Source organism: Malaya genurostris, chromosome 3 (genome assembly GCF_030247185.1).
Source record: "Malaya genurostris strain Urasoe2022 chromosome 3, Malgen_1.1, whole genome shotgun sequence".
Lineage (NCBI taxonomy): Eukaryota > Metazoa > Arthropoda > Insecta > Diptera > Culicidae > Malaya > Malaya genurostris.
In genome coordinates this window covers 117,838,209-117,861,608 of record NC_080572.1, presented here as the reverse complement: position 1 = coordinate 117,861,608, position 23,400 = coordinate 117,838,209, and the positions used below count along the sequence as shown (strand labels likewise).

Sequence of the window (23,400 nt, the reverse complement as noted above, 5' to 3'; positions counted from 1 at the left end):
GCACATTGCCGGTACTTCCGAAACCAGGAACGATGATCCGATATACTCAAAATCAACGTATTTGGTCATTAACTAACCATGGGAGCGGGATATATTGTCGAAAGCCATTTCGCCGAAAGTCGTTTCGCCGAATGCCATTTCGTCGAAAAGGTCATTTCGCCGAATTCTTCAATTATAATTGCTTTGAAATTAAGACAAATGAAAAATGATAATGATTATTCCCGTTTTTTTTAACTACAATCGTACTTCTGAAATAATCCAGAAAGACTTGAATATATTTTTAAATTCTCGTTTTCATTTTATTTTTATTTCATAATCTTATATAATAAGAACGGAATTCCCAAGAATCTATCATGCAAATGTTTGCGGTATTTCCCAATAACTGCTTGGTTTTGCTCGTGTACTATATATAATTGATTATAATTGATAATTGAAAATTATCGACAAAAAATTAGTTAGGTGGTTGGTTCTAAGCTTTTATAAATATTTTGTTTTGAATTTATCGCCTTTTTTTCCTACGTTATAGATGAAAAAAGTTATGGAATTCGCTCAAACTATAAAAAAAATATACCGATCGATTCAGCTCAACGAACTGAGCAAATATCCGTGTGTGTGTGTGTGTGTGTGTGTGTGTGTGTGTGTGTGTGTGTCTGTATGTGTGTTGTTAACAAAGAGAGTCTTTGGCAGCCTGAGGTTTCATGTCAAAATTTTCAGATTTCTAACAAAGTCTGTCACAATTGACCTTGTATATAAAATATGATTCGAAACTTAGGTTCCACACGGTGATAGCTATCCAATCAGCCATAGATTGTTGAAATCCGATCATTTTTGAAGTTGATATTTTTGTGTGAGCAACTTTTCTCCCTGTTCCAGTAGTAGGTAATTTGAGCACTGCGTGATAAAGTGTTGTTTGGGAGCAAAGAGAAACACATTTGTTAATACTGGTGTGTGCAATTGTTTCTATGTGCCTAAAAGACTGTGTGAAGCTCCCTTTTCATGCCATTTTGTCTTGTTTCGATTTAAGTTGATTTTTGGCAACGTAATCATTTGAATATGACATATGCATTAGTAAGATGGCAGTATTTTCGAATTCAAAACAATTTCATAGTTATATTAAATTAAACCGCTTACAGCAATAATTACTGGAAGAACATAACACCCATATACCATTCGAATCAGTTCCTCGAGATCAGTAAACAATAGATGGCTTAACCAATTTCTGCAAACTTAGAATCATATGAAAGGTTCTATGCTCCCATACAAAGTTTCAGAACTTCAATTAGATCATTCTTCTGGTTCCGAAATTAATATCATTTTTTTTCGTAGATGGCTGAACCAATGTCCTCCATCTAAGATTTAAACGAACGGTTTAAACGGTTTTAAGATTCCATACGTGTGATTAGTGATTAGTGTAAAAATGTCAAATTTACATATACCATTAATCGGATTCATCGGTTTTGCAGATTTTGCAGAATTAGTTAATTAATTTTATCCGATTCCGACTTACGATTCTAGAATTACAGGGTGATTAGTGTTAAAATTCAAATTCTCATAGAAGATGACGATACCAAAAATCATGAAAAAATAATCAAAGTTGAGTTCAAAATTTGTTCCATTTTGTTGGTCATGTTGATTCATGGCCTTGAGAACTGTTTTAGGTTATGCTGGTATCTGAATACCAGTTCCGAAAGAAATGTGAATAATGACCAAAAACTTTAACTCAATTTGACATCTCATGATCGAATGATTTCATACAATTTTTCTTTTCGATCTGACTTGCTGCTCCGAAATTTCAGGGTAATGAGTGACTGAAATTTGAAACCATTACTTAGAAATGACGGTGCGAGATACTTAAAAATTCGTCTAAATTGGGAACAAAACTGTTTCAATATTTAATTATATTAAATTAAGACGAAACGTAAACACATTTGAAAAAGGTTATGTGCCCTAGCATAAAATTTGGCTAACCCCTGAATAATTATATTAGTTGATGATTAAACAAACCGAAATCTATAATACTCTTCATTATATTGATCAAAATTTTTAAAAAGTGAGCATCTATTCGAAGTTGAAGAACAGTCACATAAATTATCAAGTACCTAAGTTTTATTAATGGAGCACTTATATTTTGTGTTATTCATATTCCAATGATGAGGTTCAACTATTTGAATCGAGCTACAATACGTAGTTTGATATTTTTAACCATTACCATTTTCAGAATATCCTGTCATTTGAGCGATATTTGTTTTGTTTTAAGTGAGCTGAAAATTTTACCTCATTAAAAAATGGAATGAATCGTGAACATTTTCGTGCAATGATGTGTTACAATTTTCGTCGTGGATTATGAGTGCATCAATTAGCTTAGTTCGACTTTTGGCAGTGTAGCACCATCCTATACGACTGTAAAAACCTGTTTTAATCCACCTAGTGGCGTAATGATGCCTTTCTCATAATTAACATATTCTCATATATAAATGTGTGGTATTCTTCAAAATAATTTTCTTTGATTCTTAAAAAAAACAAAAAGGTTTGTCCATAAACTAGTGCAACCTACAGAGTGAAACAGTAATCAGGTCGGCTAGGCCATCTCTGAGGAAACGAAAAGATTTCCGAAACCGGAATCTGGAAACTAGAGGCGTGCAAAACAGCTCATTTTGGTGAACAGCTCCGAACCGATCAGCTCACCAAAGTGAATCGATTCGATGTATCAGCTCATCAGTTCTTTTAGTTTGAACTTAAGGTTCACTTTGTGCGCCGTTTTTCTTATGCACCGGGTTTCTTTCATATGCATGATCGAAATCGAATCATTGATTTGCAATGATGCAATGAATGCAATGCGAATTAGTTTATCTTTAATTGATGTCGACTAAATTGAATCTCTTAAAGAGCCGAAGATCCGATCAGCTCGTAGCGTGTTCCCTTCGTCATAATGCAGTGAACTGGGTAGCAAATGAGTGAGCTGATGAGCTGCGGTTCTTTTGAAAAGAGCTGTGAGCTGTCAGCTCACTTCAATGATTCGATTCACTGGAACAGCTCAGGAGCGAATTGCCCATCTCTACTGGAAACCGGTAAAATCGAAGTTGGTTCGAGAAAAGTGACTGGGATCCATTTTTGAGTCTATGGCTAAAATCTACGGTCATTCTTAAAAAACCCAAGAACAAGGAAAGCCAAATTAATGTTTGGCCGTCTACTATAAGTATAAGACCTTTCATTTGAATCTAAGTTTGTTGAAATCGGACACGCCAACTCTGAGAAAAGTGAAGAAGTAATTATAAATAAGAATTTTTTTTACTAATCTCACTGTAACTCCGAAACCGGAAGTTGGTCAAAATAAAACTCAGGAACTTTGTGAAGGACAATTGTACCTTTCATTTGAATCTAAATTTATAAGAATCGGTTCAGCCGTCTCTGAGAAAAGTAAGTGCACTTATTTTCATTTTTTTTGCACATATCACCCTGTAATTCCGGAATCGGAAGACGGATTCGAATAAAATTACAAGACCTTTCATTTAACTTAAATCATGAAACTTAAATCATGAAAATCGGTTCAGCCATCTTCGAGAAAAGTGAATGCAAAAAAATGTTACATACATACATACACACATACAGACATTTAGCGTACACGACGAACTGAGTTAAAAATCAGTTGTTTTGCCAGAGAACATCGATGCTGTGAAAAATTTGATAATGGAATATCGCAGTGTGACGTACCGTGAAATGGAGCAAAGTGTATTGACCATCTAGGGGAATATTTTGAAAAAACAATAAAACCATGTCCGTTCAAATTTAATACTGTTTTCAATTTTAGGCCAAGCACATAAGTAACAACCCTCATGTGATTAATCGAAATCAAATTTCGACTCTTTTAAACTGAGAAGTTGTCAGTATACTGTGTTCAAATTCATAAAACGAAAACTTTATATTTTTTAATAAACCTAAAGTAAAAAATAACCTACCTTCATTGACCTCACGAGCAATTCACTTCACGAATGCGCTAAAAAGCAGGTTTTCCTGAAGCCAATCAAATTTCAGTCCACTTTCTGTTGGATCAATATTCATTATCTCACTGACGCGGTCGAGGAATCACAACCCGTACCCGCAAATTCGCGCTCTTCCTCTTCGTTGATCACTTATCAGCTGATGAACCATCAGTGAAAACAGGCACAAAATGGGTCCGAACTGCATAGACCTAAAGCGAAATTTGGTATTATCATTTCTAACACTTTTCCGATTTGATTAGATGTTTAGAGCTTCCGAGTCACGTTTTCTTCTCAAGCAGACACTTAGCATAATCATGACTAATATCTCTTCTTAACACTTATCTCGTCAATGAAACGGAGTTTCACATATTCCAATTTATGATGTAAAATCACGACTCTAGCTCAAATGCGATAAGCACGTTTCCACCACCTGACCCTGTGATTTTATTTATCTAGAGAAAACACTGAACCACGGGAAGGTACAGAAACAGTATGTCAAATCACCAACACAGCATACACACACATCGGCGCAGTTGTTTCTGCAGCAGGTAAGTCTCGCATCTGTCACTCCCTCACTCGACCTGCCGATGCAGCAGCAAACAAAAAAAGTTACAAACACGCAGTTCCCATCAAACGACCGAAATCAATCGTAGTTCAACAAAACTTCCGAGGTTTGTCACACAACGCGCTGCGAAACGTACCGCACGTGAAAACCAACTGAGTGATTTGAACATGATGACATTGCTAGTAGGCAGCATGTCGGGTATGAAACCAAGCATAAGTTAAACTTGATGAGAGCGGCAGAGAGGCATCCAACAGCAAACAGTCATAATGCCGGTCTACCGGCAAAGCTGAACTGATACCAATGAATACTAGATGGGAGCAAGACGGCATTTGAGAGAGAGCGAGAGAGAGAGAGAGAAAAGAGCGGGTGAACAGATATTGCTCAAATTTGAGAAAGAATTCATTCATCTGTCGATAATACCGTACTGATTCGAATATTGTGCTATCTCAAAAGTGACAGCAATTTTCTGCTCTATGTTTTAAGAAGAAAATTCGTTTCTTTTATTCCTCGAAAACATAAGATTTTAAGAAAAAAAAAGCTGAACTTTGATTTAGAATTTATTGTTATAAAATAGTAACTTTTGTTTGCAATATTAAAGAAACTTCCAAATTTTAATCAAATCAATTTTCAAATATGATCTTGAATCCCGTTCGAAATTCTGGTTGTATAAATTGAAGGATGATGGGTGTTAAAAATCCTAACCTCCACATGATTGATGATGGAAAAACAAGGACGATATCCTCAAGATTGGTGTCAACATTATTCCGATTTTTTGGGCTGGGGTGGTATGATGACCAAACTCATTTACGAATTAATAAGTATGATCAGCTTGATAAGAATACCCAGATGAGTCACGGTGACATATTCACGTGAACTCTTTTTCATCTCATTGATTTAGAACCATTAAATTAGAAAAACATACTTTTCAGTTTGAGCAAAAATGCTATACTAAAGACCCAAAGTCTACATTTAAAACACCTAGTCCTGGGCATTACAGTCCCTTGGTGGAATATGGCCTTCCTGTTTCAACAGACTTCGTAGCCGATTCTTAGCGTACAGAATTCCCCACATTCCATGGCTAGTGCTACAATCTTTATATATATACTTCCAGGTCGAAGTTCGAACATACGACAACTGGTAAGTGTCCTATGCATTGAACCGCCAAACCTAGCGTTGTTTCATCCCAAAGTCCAATATTGCTCAAATCATACAATCTTACATATTCTTGAATATGAATTTGGGTGAAATACGACACTCTATTTAGATCACAAGATTTTTTCGAACTGTGTAAATTCGTTCGAATGAACTATACAGTTAAGGAACTACTTCCCGAAATCAAACTACAAGACATTTTTCTTTGAAAAAATTGACGAATTCTTATATACTAGATCACTAGTGGAATGTAATAACGATGTTAACTGAAAGGTATAAAGACGGGATGACGGAACAAGTTGAAATCCCAAAGATTATAGATTCGTACAAAATTTTCTCTATATAAGTCGAAAATAGTACTTATTGCTCTATACGGTCAAGAGACATACAACAATATCGCTGGAAGAGGCTCGACGGTAAAGAAGAGCTGTAGCAATTATACAAATCTCGATGAACATTAGAAAAGGTTCCAAGTGCCAATGACAGTTTCTCTTTGTTTACTTACTCTTTCAATTATTACGCCATATTCCAGTATTTTTTAACAATTTCTTAACTACAGATCGAAAGTCAGTTCAGTTGTTATTCTATGTGAAGAGTTAGAGAGAGGAATTGCCTATAGAACCGTAACAATTGAAAGAGAAAGTAAACAAATAGAAACTGTCGTTGGCACTTAGGACCTTTTCTCGTGTTTGCCTTCAAATATGCTGACATAAAAACGCCTAAAAATAGGGCATACTACTACAGTGGGTTGACATATAGCAAGAATGTCAGAATACAGAATGACCTACGTCATGCTCAGTGATGAACTCGAAAGAGGTCATCGACAGCGGGGCAGGTAACTGGACTGAAGAACTGCGATCTAAGATCTATGAATCCTAGAAATCTAAAACTTCGTCGGTCACGTTTTGGCGACGGTATATGCCCCATTAAAGACAGTGAAGTAAAGTAATAGCGGGGTGGGAACAGTTCGAGGTTTATAATTCCTCAGCTCACTGTGCCAGAGCTGTTGTTGGTAGCGAGCACCATTGACTGTTTCTCAGTATCAGGAGAACCAAAAACCCGGATGAGTCAATGCGGGACAGTTACATATCAAATGATATGAAGTACCGTAATCGCATTCACACGAATAGTACTCAGCACCCTGAATAGTAGCCATGTGATAATTGAGTTTGCAATGTCCGGTTAGAGCTTTGACCAAAATACACTTTGACAGTTTGAAAAGTGGTAAAGCTGGTTCAGGACCAACGAAATCATACGTTGCACCAGCTCTAGCTAACTCATCAGTCCATTCATTTCCAGTAATACCAGAATGACCAGGTACCCATAAGAAGTAAACAGCATTTGCAACGCTGAGGTCTTCAATTTTAGTTCGACATGCGATCACTAGATTCGACCGTAAATCATTCAAACTAAGTGCTTTCAAAGCTACCTGACTGTCGGAACAAAAATAAATTCGTTTATCACAGATTCTCTGCTGACAGTATATACCAAGTGAATGAGACTGCTCTAGCCTCATTTCACGACAGTGGACACCAGCACCAGCACGACCATTAAACAGAAAACCGTCCGTATAACAAACTATGTGTTCATCAAGCTGTCGTTCCAAATAACCAGACAACCATTCCTCAGAAAGAGGATAGCTCACACTGAATGTTTTGAAAGGAAAACTGTATGTGAGAGTTAGGTCACTAGAAGGTAGTAAATACTCATCCAGGTAACCATTTGAGAAAACAAGCGAGTATGGCTAGTAGCATAGTCTATAGGGTTACTGTTCCAAAACCTTGCAACCTTAAGACGGCATGCACAAGATAATGTTTTAGGAACACGTGTAGTGGTTTAATGCACAGTAGCGCCTCTAGAGCAGCAGTAGGAGTTGTCGTTAATGCTCCTGTCATCGGCATTAGGACCATCCTTTGGAGATGATTTAGGACTTGTACGGATCAAAACTCTCAACTTCCCATTTGACCGATTCAATCATCACAATTCTTAGAGCAAAGGCCCAAGAATCGTAACTACCCGAAAAAGTCTCAGGAACAGCTGTCAATGATGGCTCCATACATTTTAGAAAGTGAGTGTTGAAAAGATAGTGAAGTACATCAACTTCATCAAACAAGTACTCACCATCTGAAGTTCTTAAGAAACCGACATTAAAGTGCTTAGATTTCGAAAGTAACTTATTTAATCTGCTAGCCTCGCTGAGACTAGAAACATTTGTGCAATGGCTTTTCCAATCACTTCGCTCAAACGATCGAATAACATTTCTGTAAGCTCTTCGAGCCGACACAAATGCGTCCGACCCATCTCTGCGTCGATGGTTCCAAGCTCTTATGCATAGTTTCTTTAGTCTAGCACGTTCAGCATTCCACCAAGGACAATCCAAAGTGGACAAGCCTCTTCAAATGCTGCAACTATGAGTGAGTTTGTCTCGTCGACAACATTTTCCAAATCACCCGTAAAATTGGTATTGGTTGGTACTCGTAAAATCTAGTCGCCAAGCCCTCTTCATAGAGGTCCCAGTTTGGAGATTTGGGATTACGATATGTGACAAATTTAACGTTTGAATGATCAAAAGAGATGTACTTATGAGCAGATAGCAAAGGTTCGAGCTCAACGGATCTCGCCAAAGTTGGACGATTTCCTGCATTGTGCAGGTTTGTACTGCTCACAAATTCCATCATATCAGAGCCTCTCGAATTTATATCTGTGCTGCCCCAAATGATATGGTGAGCATTGATGTCACAGCCGATTATAAACGGTATATTACTTTTGCAGCAGTATGATACAACTTTTTAAAGTCACTGTTTGGTGAAGGTTTGTTATGCGATAAATATGCCGAATAATAGACATATTTCCTGTCTGTGCTATGAATAGTTATACCAACTGTGACAGTTCAAATATCCCGAGTTGTGAGCTCCGATATGAGAGAAATATCGAGAGCACTATTTGCAAATATGCATGCTCGAGGCATTTCACGAGGATTAGTCTTACCGGTCTTGTTGAAGGCAACGAAGACTGGGTTTAACTTTCCAAAGTAGAAATTTCCTTTTCATGCAAAAGTCTACTCTAACTATTATCAATTGAAGTTATGAACACTTCATCTCCAGCACTTAACGTACAACAACAAGAAGAAACCAAAAATATTGGCTTATAATCGCCTATAGCTAACCATGGAAGGATTTTTTTAAATCATTTACATCCTACGAGTTGCGAAGAATGAAATCGTCCACAGTGCCAGAGCACAGTAAGGGAAAAACCCAAGATATTGCGTTAACGACTGCATAGTTTAACCTCCTGCAGCCATTCAGTCATCGGCACGGAAATACACCTTGACTTTGGAGTTCCCTATTTGGTGGACTTATACCTCCGGTATAGGTGGACCGTAGCGTCATTCTTAGCAAAGTTGGTAAACCGTTACCGATCACTACACGGCTATCTAGGCTGCTCAGAAATGGAAGTTGACATTGATGGTCAACTTCCATGGGTGACCGAGCAGTCGTTGACGCGCGATAACAACTGATTGAATGACACCATATGTTCTACCATAGCATAGAGTGCCTTCTATCGGGAGAAACCGGACCTTCATTAGAAATTTCCCTGGTATGACAAACCATAAATTTTTCACGGATGTTTCGATTGGAAATTGAAAATACGGATTTTTACCGCGTAAAACCAGCGCCCTATGCAATGAGCTGGGAACACGGGCTCTTGAATAACGGATGTATATGATTATCATAATTATTTCACGTTCCATTACCAGTAATGATATGACGATAAAATTAATTCTTCTTATTAAACTCCATAATAATATCGGACATATGTTTCAACGTCGTCGTTCGACATCTCACGGTTCTTCTTATATGCCACCCAATTTCCAACCTTTAGTATCATCTCCAATGCTTTTAATCGTAGACAAATGAGATTTGGTGTTACACCCATCGATGCAGCATCATTCCGCAAAGCTGAGTCCGAGATTTTAATATGATACATGAAATCTGGAAATTCTGCGCAAAATCTACTAGTGACACCATCTTTCAAAATGCTGGAAACATACTTCTAGATAGAATAAGGTTACATGAATCAATATAAAATATTTTTTATATGCAAGCGATGTTAGCATTAACGAAAGATCGACATCAATTGGATGAATTCTTAATAGATCGTATCAATCTTTCGCTGCCGGCTGCTTAGAGATCAATGTGCAATCGGTATCTTGGAGAATAAAAATAAAATAGGGCAAGTTACATTGGGCGCTTGCATGAAGAAATAGGTGTATTACATAAGCGCAGTTGCATCGATGCCGATCTACATTTTAATGAAAGAAAATAAGGAGTCATTCATAACAGTTCAATTCTAGACCGAAGTCATTGACGGATTGAATTATAGCCAACGTCAAAATATGAATATTGATGTTTAATCAATACAATTATTCGAATCGAGTTCACCGATTCTCATTTTACCTTTCAAATCATAATCAATTATTTATTTCCGGAATTAAAATGTAAGTGAACATACTGCTACATAGTAAGCCGGTAAAACCACTTCAATCATGAAAAATGAGCAAATCTTTCCCATACTTGATAAGTTTACTCCTTCTCCCTAATTGCATCAGTCAACCGAAACCTTGTTGTAGTATCTCGGAGAAACAATCATCGTTTTACTATGCCGCTTTTAGGATAACCTAAATCAGGCCTGGTCGGAATTCAAATCCAATTTCGAATTTTACAATTTATTCCATACCACTTTTTCCCTACTAGTGAAAGTCGTTTAAAATTGCAAAATTGTTTAATTTAATTGGTACCAGTGGTAAGTGACACGAAAACGTAGAAAACACAAAAGATAAACAAGCGTTTTTTGTGTAGGCGCGGTTTTTTCGCTTCCTCAGGCATATTGTGGTCAATGTCAAGAAACAAAAACAAATGGCTTAATTATCGTTGCTTGCTTGAATTTCAAACACCGAATTTTATCCCATTGAATGATAATAGAGCTCTACCATTTAATCCGGTCAAGTTCAACATGGATTACATCCCATAAATTATTTTATTGAATTCAAATATCCTGTATTAGAATTTTATATAGGAGATGTTAAATTATTATAGTTGATCTAATTGTAGTAAGTAATGTAATGTTCGGATCTTGAGCTATTGTACCAATAGTCAATTAGTATAAAGTGATAAGAAAGGATACAATATCTGCGCGTAAACTCTAAAAAGTAAGAAGATTTCTCAATACTTCTGTGATGGCGATGCGAAAACTCGAAGCGAATACACTTATTTTCATTTTACTCTTAATATTATTTGATCGAATAGAGACACCACGCACTAATGGTTTTCGTATATGAGATGACTACTGGAGCCGTTACCCTATATTGGTTGTAGTAAAGTAACTCATTCCTCGTTCAGCAATTATGAATACATGCTGCCTATCGAAAGGGAAAGAAAGCTACTATAAATTTAGTTCAAGAACTGAGCTTCCAAGAAATTCTGTGTGACTTGTCTTTGCTGTTTTCAGTTAGATTGGCTTATGATCGCATGCTATGAAATGGGTTAAGCATACTTGACCCACACACCTAGTGAAATCGTGTAGATTTTCGTCTTCTGTGACCGACATATTCGAGCGTCAAAAATGACTCATTCTTATAGTTGATCAAACACATGTTCAATGCATTCTGACAAAAAAGGCTGTTCGACACATATTGAAATATTTTATCGAAAATTTACATTTTACGAATTACGTTCTTATTGTGTCATATGTGGATTATAGAGATGGTCGGGTAGGAAATTTCCGTATGCGACCCGTACCTGATCGAAAGTCAAAAATTTTTACCCGAAATCCGAACCCGACTCATACCCGAAAAAAATTTAAATCTTTACCCGTAACCGAACCCGAAAACAATCGAGTATTCAGGCTCGAATATCCGAAAACAGACCATCTTTAGTGGATTAACGTCGTCTGTAATTTTCCTTTTTTTTGCTGTGCATCTCTTACGAGGGAGGCTTGATAAGCTTCGAAATGAACAAATAAATAAATAAAAACAAAGGGTTGTTAAGAGAAATAGTTTTTTTTTTCGAGTATCTATAAAGATCAATGCACTTTAGCATGCGATCGAACCAATTTCTGAAGCACTTTTTCCACTCCGAAGAAGGTATCTAAACAGCATACGCTTTGACTGGATAATCCGCTTTTTCAGGTGACGAAAAACGTCAGGATTAATGGGTTAATGCGATGTTTAGTTTACTGTTGATGTGTGAGAGCTCTCATTGTCGAGATCAAAAATTATTCTTCTTGGGCGATTCTATGTTGCCGATAGGAAAACTATCGACACCTATCGGTTGAATTCGGAAAACTATCGAAACCGAATTTTGCAAACATATCTAGCTAGCCTCGTACATGAAAGTTTGCAACTCGTAATATTTGTACTATTACAGTTGCCAAACGTATGCATGTTGTTACGTACCTACAATAAATCATCACCTAACCACTCTCTCATTAGTGGTTCAGTAGATAACCAAACTTACATTGAATGATTTCATGTTACCTATTCATAAAAACATACATTCACAGATTAATCATTTCAGCAATACATTGAGCGGTCTGATTATTCTATTAGGCTCTCGATTGACTTTTAATTGATCACTTCAATAGCTTTCGCACTACAAGTCCATCATTCTGCAATATATCACTCCGATCATAAAAATCTTTTATGGAATACATCATGGTTTCTTTACGCTCATTTCTCATGGAACATACAGTACACACAAAAAATTGTATTGTATTTCTTTTTGTTTCAATGAATTTCATGTACATGTTCTTGAACCTAAATTTACATGAACTACGACGCTCCGTTATATAAGATGTACAATCACAATATTTTTGTGTACAACAAGGGTACCCCCACAAAGTAATCTGTGCGTGCAATACGTGATTTGTGGACACTGCACGAACAACTTTACACATCACATTCGCTTTCATATCTCAATAGATACTCAGTGAAACAACAGGATAATTGACCACCAAGGGTGGCAAAAACTCGCTCATGATGCTCGATTTTGTCGTGAATACGACTTACTTTACTATGGGGTGCCTTTTCAAAATTTACCCTCTGAGAGAGTGATAAGTTTTTGATCGTGAATATCTCTTGTGGTATCTAAGGAATCATCATAATTTTTGCTACATGCCATCGGAAATATGATCACAATTTCATGGTAAAATATTCAGTTGTTTGACATAATCTCAAATAATTCAAAATTACACTTTGCTGAAATGTTTGGTATAAACGAGTATCAAATAGGATAATTCATAAGACGCCTTTGCCTGTCTCGTATTTTTAAAGCTCATAGCTCAGTGATCTGTGGAAGGATTTATATAATCTAACTATTAATAGAATCGAAATTTTTCAACTTAAACGTGTATAGGTAGAAAAAGCATTGAACTATTTCAATAGTACACTATTGAAAAACCTGTCTCATTTGACCCATGTCAACACCAGCCAATCAAAAACGCGTTCTGAGGAAGAGAACAAAATATCTGTTGCTGTACAACAAATCGTTCGAGAAAATGTTCCGAACAGTGTTTAATATCGTAGTGAGCTCTACAATTTGGTCCTTCTGAAGGGCAGGAATGAATCCCGTGCAGCATCCGGATAGTTTCTTCCAATGAAATGCAAATCCGAAATAAAATAATCGAAATTAAAATTTTATATGCTGCTATTTCGCTGTGTGAAATTCACAGTAATCTAGATCAAGTGAAGCCTTCTTTGTTTTTGCGAAAAATGTGGAAAAGGGGAATGCTTGCATAATTCATACAATTGATCAACTAATTGATATTCGGAAGTGTTAAGGAACATGTCAGTTGTTTTCGTATTCACGATGTCCAGTTATGTCTCTGACATTACCCACCAGCCTTTTTTCTATTCATCAGCTCACCTCATGATTTATGATGCAATCCGTAAAATGATGGTAAAGATGAAACTCATCGCTGTTCTAAACAATCACACTCACCAGGGGGACGGGTATAGCGTGATGGGTAAGTCGATGCCTTTCACGCAGCCCACCTGGGTTCGATTCCCAACCCCGCACATAGGGTCAGAAGCTTTTTCTGGCCCGAAGAGGTGAATGACCTCAAGGTTAAAACCTCTATAATCGAAACAAAAAAAAAACAATCACACTCACCTATACAAAGCACCACTGACATCAAATTATGATGGTTCTCAGTTTTGATTTCATAGCATCTAACTCTCATTCCTAGTTTTAAAAAGTGAGTACTGAGATTGGCATCACCGTTCCGATTTACACCGGTGAGTGTATGCTTAAACCACAGAGCTGCCAACACAACCCAGATTTTCAGTTTTGTTTTTACTGGTACTCAAAACGAGAACGTGCATTAATGTACAAAAGTCGAACCATAGTACAAAAGTCGAACCATAGCGTGATGTATACCATAAACGATTGAATTTCATATCTCGACCTAAACACAACTGGCTACTGAACCGAATACGTTTTCCAGCATACGAGAACATTTGTTGAGAATTGGATTGAAGTCGCATCGATTCGAACGTTGGCCGGCCATGGCAACTCTGGTGGATGGGGAATACAAGCGAGACAGTGTCATAAGAATCTGATTCAATATGTTGATGTACAAACACATCAAATCACAACTCACAAATCGTCTCTCAGTGGGTTTTAATATTTGATGTGCACTCAGTGCTCATCTGGTGATTGCTTTACACTACGATGTTGAGACGATGTTTTCTCTACACAAATGGCTACCCAGTTTGCAGGTGATCATCAGGTTACAAATCAGGAATGCCTTCGGTTACAGCTCATTCATTGCAATTTCTCAAATCTCTTCCGTGCTTTGTAGGATAACCACCTTTTGTTGGTACAAATAAGATCCATTTTGTTCGGTTTAGGATAATAAAATGAATCCTTTTTTCATCGCCAGTAATAATTCGATGAGAAATTGACTTACTTTCGTGTCATTGACGCGAAATTTCAAAAGTGTTTTTTTTTTCATCCGTCTTTCATTCAATTCACGTGGAACCCATTTACAACACTTTTTGAATTTTCCCGTAGCTCTTACACAGAAGAAATTTTTGGTTGTGCAACATGTATCATCAGCCCGGGCTGGCGGTTCAATGCATCGAGTCCCGATTTGTAAGGATTCCTTATTTCAATAGGATCGTAGTACTAGTACCATGCAATGACTAACCCATCACGCTATACCCGTCCCTTTCATCGTGTTAAAAATGTCGAATTTCATACCGGAAAGTGATGATTTGCAGAAATGGGCTAGAAAACATGGTAAAGTAATTTTGTTAATCGACAATTCACCTGCATACAAAGCAAAACCGGTTCAGGATAACACAGCATTTGACTGGAAGCTGCTACCATATCCGTCGTATTCACCAGACTTGGTACCTTCCGACTACCATTTGTTTTCATCGATGAGCCACGCATTAGCTGAGCAGCACTTGGATTCCTACGAAGAAGTCGAAAGGCCGTCAAGAAATTCGAGTTTTATTTTAACCAAAGAAAGGTTCACTTCATGCCGGTTTTCCTGATATAATTAAAACCAATGATAACCGTTCTACATCGGCAAGAAATCGAATCAAAATACCTTACCCACCCAGCTGTTAGTTCATTCATTAAGTTATTTTTTTTTTTGGTTTATGCAATTGTAAATGTTTGAACAAATTATGATATCCAATGATACCTCGCCGTGATGAATTAGTAAGCAAATATCCAACCATGCAAAACACATTCATAGCAACCACAATTATTTGATGGTCAATCATTTCTTCAAAGATAATTATCTATTCATGAAATCAAAACGAAATTTACGCTAATTCGCACTTCTGAAACTAGGTTTCTCATCATGAAACTCAACCACAAATGGAACAGTTGAATTGCAAACCTTTGACCATGCCACCAATTCAACTTTTTGCATTTATATTGGACGAGAGAAGCATTTTTTCCACTTTACAGGGGCACCAGTGTTTGCCTGTAGAATGTTGAGCGAAGTGAACAAATTAACAACAACCATCATGCTGTTGCAGTTTTCCCAAACTGTTGAAATCTCACTTGCAATTCGTCTCATTTTCCCATAACGACAGTCTATGTAATTCTTCAGCATAAACCACGACACCGCAATATGCACCAACATAACCATCGTGACAAGCTCAATTTCCACCGACGGGTGCTTAATTCCGAGTCTCACGCTTTTATGTGTCCAATTTGCCTGGCAGTACTGAGAAAACAGTTCACACTCAATAGTCAAGGGTGGTACAAGAACTTATAACATGACTTTTTTCAAAACCTGGTAACATTATTTAATTGTAAAGTTTCACATGCATACTGCTTAAAGTCCAGCGAGCAATACTATAAACGGAGCTAGAAATAAGTCATGTTTAGTGGTTGAAAGTTCACTGACTCTGATTTTAAATCATCGATACCTAGGGTCAGCAGTTAAGAAATTGGTCTCATATGTTCGAACCTTGAACTGGATAGGTTTCTTAGAGTTAGTAACCCTGTAGCACTAGCCATGCAATTGTTCTTTACAGTAAGAATCGGTTTCGATGTCAAGGTTTGATATTATAAGGAAAGAGAACAAAAAGTGTCTAACGGAAAACCCAATAATTACTAGATAAATAGTTTTCAGGGAGCAAGGTAAGGTGGTCCCATTCCGCCCGTTTGCCCATTCCCGAGCGACCAATGTTTCTCAGCTCTTGTGCTACCACAAAATTAATCGGTGGTAGCTTTTGAAGGCTACCAATTTTAAAATCGGACGCAGAGTTCCAAACAAAAAATATAAAAATAAGCCACTTACAAGTTAAATAATTCCTGAGAAAATACGAAACAAAAAGTAGAAGCTCAAAAACAAAACATAAAAACCTGTTTTAATCCACCTAGTGGTGTAATTATGCCTTTCTCATATCAATCATACCATCATATATAATACTGTGGTATTCTTCAAAATAATTTTCTTCGATTCCTAAAAAGCATAACCGAAATCGGTTTGTTTGACCGTCTACTGATAAAAACTATTAATTGGAGAAGCTTTGAGGTCGATTTAGAAAACTTTTTACGGTTTTTCGCCCTTTTCAGTGATGGTATACAATTTTTAACACACTTTACCATATATTTCCGGATCCGGAAGTCGGATCCAGATGAAATTCAGGAATTACGTATGGGACCACAGGACCTTTCAATTGAATCTAAGTTTATGAAAATCGGTCGCTCCATCTATGAGAAAAGCTAGAACACATGTCTTTTTTTGCACATTTTACCCCATAACTCCGGAGCCGGAAGTCGGATCCAAACAATATTCAGGAATTTTGTATGGGAAAGACCTTTCATTTGAATCTGAGTTTGTGAAAATCGGTTCAGACATCTCTGAGAAAAGTTAGTGCACTTATTTTCACATTTTTTTGCACATTTTACCCCATAGTTCCGGAACCGGAAGTCGGATTCAAATAATATTCAGGAATTAAAAATAAAAAAAATAAAAAATTTAAAAATTTAAAAATTCCTGAATATTATTTGGATCCGACTTCCGGTTCGGGATTTATGGGGTAAAATGTGCAAAAAAAGTAAATATGTGTTCTAACTTTTCTCATAGATGGCGCGACCGATTTTCACAAACTTAGATTCAAATGTAAGGTCTTGTGATCCCATACAAAATTCCTGAATATTATTTGGATCCGACTTCCGGTTCCGGAATTATGGGGTAAAATGTGCAAAAAAAGACATGTGTTCTAACTTTTCTCATAGATGGCGCGATCGATTTTCACAAACTTAGATTCAAATGAAAGGTCCTGTGGTCCCATACGTAATTCCTGAATTTCATGCGGATCGGACTTCCGGATCCGGAAATATAGGCAAACTGGGTTAAAAATTGTATACCGTCACTGAAAATAGGGAAAAACCTTGAAAAATTTTCTAAATCGACCGAAAATCTTTTCCAATTGATAGCTTTTATCAGTAGACGGTCAAACAAACCGATTTCGGTTATTCTTTCAAGAATCGCAGTATTATATATGATAGTATGATTGATATGAGAAAGGCATCATTACACCACTTGGTGGATTAAACAGGTTTTTTTATTTAACATTATGAGAAAACTTGGCAACCTTGCGATACGAAATGAGATGAAAATAAAACGCAATCAAGTGAATTAAGTGCAAATTTTCATCTCATATTTTTCATTGCTTTTATTGCTTATCAGGTAATTTCAGAAGTTTTTAATCGTTGAATAAACAAGTGGCAAGTGAACATTAACAGATCGGCTGAAAAGTTCGTATCGTTTCTATGAGAGGGCGCCACTAGAATTAAATCCATACCATTTTCAGTTAGTACCAACCTTCAACAGATACGTGTATAAATTTGACAGCTGTCTGATTATTAGTTTGTGAGATATTGCATTTTGAGTGAAGCTACTTTTGTTATTGTGAATAAAATGGAAAAAAAGGAATTTCGTGTGTTGATGAAACACTACTTTTTGATGAAAAAAAGGGCCGCCGATACCAAAAAATGGCTTGATGAGTGTTATCCAGACTCTGCACCGGGCGAAGCAACAATTCGTAAGTGGTTTGCAAAATTTCGTACTGGTCATATGAGCACCGAAGACGATGAACGCAGTGGACGTCCAAAAGAGGCTGTTACCGATGAAAACGTGAAAAAAATCCACAAATTGATTTTCAATGACCGTAAAGTGAAGTTGATTGAGATAGCTGACACCCTGAAGATATCAAAGGAATATTTGGATATGAGAAAGCTTTGTGCAAAAAGGGTGCCGCGTGAGCTCACAATCGCTCAAAAACAACAACGAAAAACCATGCTGAAATTGAACGAATTGGGCTTCGAATTGCTCCCTCATCCACCGTATTCTCCATATTTGGCCCCCAGTGACTTTTTCCTGTTCTCAGACCTCAAGAGAATGCTCGCTGGTAAAAAATTTAGAAGCAATGAAGAGGTAATCGCTGAAACTGAGGCCTATTTTGAGGCAAAGGACAAATCGTACTACAAAAATGGTATCGAAAAGTTGGAAGATCGCTATAATCGCTGTATCGCCTCTGATGACAATTATGTTGAATAATAAAAACGAATTTTGGCAAAAAAAATGTGTGTTTCTATTAAACGATACGAACTTTTCAGCCGAACTGTTACTAATTATGAAGTCATCAAGCATTCAATAGTAGTGTAATTGTGCGAAATAGTGATCATGTTTTGAGACGAAACTTCAGACGAAAATGGTTCCTAAATCAAAAAGTGAGTTTATTTAAATGAAAAAAAGCGATCGTTGAAGGTTTTTTAACTATTTTTTTCAATTGGAAAGTGTTGCAAAACCTAGAATAAATGTTTTAAAACGTTCCACAGTTTTGTTCAGGTACGTTTAAAGATATGATTAATGTTCAAAGTTATGAGGTGAAGGAATGAGATGGAAACTGGAGCTGAGATGAAATAGGGAGCCCTTACCCTATTTAGTAATTTATAATCAGAATTATTTAAAAGAGTGATGTAAAAGCCATGGTATTATATTCCTGTAGTGGATTTTGACCTTCTGTTTCAACAGACTTCGCAGCCGATTCAGAGTGTGCAGAACCATTGCATGGCTGGTGCTACGATTCTACTGAAACTACGAATCATTCCAGGTCGCGATTTAAACATACGACAGCTGGTTTGTAAGACCAGTGCCCTATGCATTGAACCACCAACCCGGGACTGAATGATGTTCTAAGTTTTTGAACAAGTTATCAGCCTTCTATCATAAATCAAATAAACATAGATTTCTCACTGCACGGTGACACTAACAGCACCTCTAGTGACAAACGGGTGTACTTTTTTCCATTAGCTACTGTCATAAATCAAATAAACATAGATTTCCCAGTGTAATAGTAATGTAGTTGAGCAACCCGTGACACCAAAATCACCGTCTGGTGGAGAATGGGAGCGTAAATGCTCCTAAAATGCATGCAAAAAGTTGCCTGCGCATTTAACACAACCACAGTAGCTAATGGAAAAAAAGTACACCCGTTTGTCACTAGAGGTGCTGTTAGTGTCACCGTACAGTGAGAAATCTATGTTTGATTTATGCTACTGTGGTTGTGTTAAATGCGCAGGCAACTTTTTGCATGCATTTTAGGAGCATTTACGCACCCATTCTCCACCAGACGGTACTTTTGGTGTCACGGGTTGCTTAACTACATTACTATTACACTGGGAAATCTATGTTTATTTGATTTATGCTTCTATGATCGACATTCATGACTATTGCTTATAAAATAATGCTGAATCTAATCAGCAAATCTTGTGTCACAGCACCCCTTCTTTTTTGAGGGGTAACCGATTTTGCAAATTGTGTTTTTATATGCCCCGTTTACACTTCTGCTGGCTGCCAGCATGCTGGTGCCAGTGTACTGCCCTCTCAGGAAAAAACGTTCAACTGTGGTCCAATGATCCGACGTATTAGACCAACGAAGGACCACCATTTAACGTTTTTTTCCTAAGAGGGCAATACACTGGCACCAGCATGCTGCCAACCAGCAATAGTGTAAACGCTACAATAGCACAAATATGTTCGTAGAATATTTCTCAATATTTTTTTAAATACGTGAAATTAGCGTGACAAAAATATTTTCACTATTAAATATTTGTTTTTTTTTTGTAGTTGATGTCTTCACAAAAGTTGTTTGTAATCAAATGGCGCTCCTTTTCATGAAAAAAATAAACCTCTCTAGCTTTTCATTTGATCGAGTTACATCAATTTTCCCGAATAAAAGTAGGGTGGCTCCTGAAAATTCACTTTTTTTTTGTTCTAACTTTTTTGTGAAACGTTCTACGGAAAAGTTTTCTTCAGAAGAGTTGTTGTACTAATCATTGCGCACAATTTTGCTCAATCAAGCTTTTTCATATGACTTACCTTACCTAACAGCTATAGGCCTGGGGTGTCCTTTGCTGTATCAAGCATACGTCTCCACACCATAGTGCACTGGGGTCTCTTTTTACGCGTTTTTTAATGCGGTTTCTTTTTACGCGGTTTTTTTTTTACACGGATTTCTAAAGTTACGCGGTTTTTTTTCGACATCAAAAAAAAATTTGTTTTTGGAGGTCTCAAAATTTTATAGATTACACCAGATCTGTACGTTTCATGCATTTCTAAGATATTTGGCATCAAAAAATTCTTTTTATTTAGTTTGGAGGTTTTTTTACGCGGATTTCCGAAGTTACGCGATTTCTTTTACGCGGTACGTATCCCCGCGTAAAAAGAGACCTCAGTGTATCCATGTGAACATAAACATTCAGATTATGCCAGTTTATATTGTTATAAATTCTGGATTTAAATTTTATAACTGACATAAATTATGCATCAAGAACTAGAACACTCCTGAACATGCCCTTAGAGCATGTTCCAGTTCTAAATGCATAATTTATGTCAGTTTTAACATTTAAATCTGGAAATTATAACAAGAGTGTTTCAAAAATACAACAAATGAAATGGCGGCAATACCACTTTTAAACTCGACAGTAGAACTGTTCGAATAAATAAAACTAAAACGGCTTGCTGGAGATACGTTTGTTCCAGTTTCAGTTCTATTATAGATCTCCCATATTAAACTACCGACTGCTGAATTAGCTCATAGGTTTGAAAAACTCGTTTAAGTAATTTGAATGCAAAAACCGGATAAAAATATAAAGTGCAAAAATCATCGAACCGTATATCTAAAGTTTATCTTTGCTTCAACGATGTCTTTTTCGTCACTTTGTCAATATCATTTTTATCGAATCGAAATATTCCGAATCGAATTTTCCGATTAGATCGAAATTCAGAGTCTTGGTAATTATCTTGCGCTTAACGCTTAATTTCCATTTCATTTCCATTAATTTCAATCCATTGATTTATTGTCGCAGTTGTTGGAAACATCATTGTGGAGTTCTCCAGTTTTACTTTCTTCAGGCTTTGGATGCGTTGTTAGTTTGAGCAGATATATCCTGTTGTACATTAGTTGTACACGATGGTTTCGTTGATGAATGGTTTAATGTTTTTAATTTATGTCTCAAAAGTACATCGGAAACGGCCGTATGTGATACGTTCGAAAGTATGTCAAACTCGTATTACCGGTTACGTTCGAATCAATCACACTTTCAAACATCGTACATGCATAAGAACAACGCCAATCCAACTTTAACCTATCAGTTCTGGTACAGACTTAAGTTGTAATGGAAAATGTTTGATCTTATTTGTTATTTGGCCTGTTTTTCATTGATTCTGTATCATCATTCTTGTTTACGTCCGTATCGACCATTTGGCGAACACATACTTTTCGAACGAATGCGAACATTCCTATTTTTACTAGATTGCGTACGAACGCGATTCCTGTGCAAAAAAAGTATCGGCTTCGCAGGTAATTTTTTAGGGGTATTCCAAGGATTTCAAATAAGTGACGAATGCTACATAATAAATAAATATTGGACAGTACCCTGGAAGGCGCTCATAATTCCCCTCAACCGAGACATGAAGTCGTCTTTATGAATATTGTTTTATTTTTGTTACCAACAAAACACCATCTCTTTCTTTTTCATGGATCTGTATTAGGTAATGACTACTACAACATTTGTTCAGTCGTCACTGTGAAAAATATTCAATTGGATTTTTATCCAATCCAATGGAAATTTGTGTTATTTTGTAAAATCCGAAAAACCTTTCAAATCGACAATTTTAACCAAAACAAAAAATTACCGAGCCAATCGTTAACTGAGCTATTCTGTAGTTGGTTGACAGCTCAACAAATTTTTCACTATAAATTAATTTATTAGCGTGTATCTTGTTCCTCATAGTGTTTCTCCAGCTCCTGTGCGAATTCAATCGCTTTCAACTCCTTACATAACTGAATGTATACAACATTATTATTTTTTTTAACTGTAATAAAATGCACTAGCTCGAGAAGTACGTACTATTAAGCCATGTTTCAAGTCCTTGTATGGATCTCGCGTCGTTTGGATTTCTTCTTATTATTATTCTTCTGAGTGGTGTCACCTCACTTGAGATGACACCGATTGATGGCACAGCAACTTAGGCTATATTGCTAGTTAATTTTCGTTTATAGTTCAATGGACTCTCTTTTCACTGGACTACAAGTGAAAACCTCGCTGCGTGATAACGTGGAGTCGCCAAAGTACGAATGAAAATCTGTCTTTCTTTCGAAATACACAAATTATCACCATACCAACACGATACAACGTGTTCACTCTTTGAGAGTTTCACCGAAAGTGGTCTTTTGGATCTCGTTCGTTAGAATTGATTTTTAAGTATCGTTTAATTGTTCACAACACTATATTATTATTTGTTCCTATCATCCCGACCGGTGAATTATATTGACCGTCTCGGATGAGTTGTGAAAGCGATCTGCTGGGAAACTTTGTAATTGATGAGGTTGGAAAATCAATTTGAGAAGTTCACTCAAAACAAGGTAATCTTTCTGAAAAATGAATCATGAGGGATGAGGGATTCAATAATATAATTTTAAGGCACACTGCTTGAGCTCTAAGATGCCAAGGGCATTTTCTAATCTTAATTAACCACTAACTAGAATAATGTCATTAGGTCAATGGCGTATCGGGGTCGAGCTTTCAGCTGGCAATCTGCAGTGGCCGGTGAATTGAATATAGCAAGTCAGTCAGTTGGCGTTGGAGAATATCTATGTAGGCT

The 23,400-nt window shown here is 36.7% G+C and overlaps 1 protein-coding gene across 3 annotated transcripts in view; it reads right to left on the bottom strand.

Moving 5' to 3' along the window:
- Positions 1–4,686, bottom strand: part of LOC131436857 (ras GTPase-activating protein raskol) — a 352,339-nt gene extending 347,653 nt beyond the window's left edge. For all 3 annotated transcript variants that reach the window (XM_058605803.1, XM_058605805.1, XM_058605804.1), the window contains exon 1: positions 3,957–4,686. The gene's annotated coding sequence lies outside the window, so the exon portion shown is untranslated. The remainder of the gene's footprint in view (positions 1–3,956) is intronic.
- Between the last annotated feature and the right edge of the window lie 18,714 nt (positions 4,687–23,400).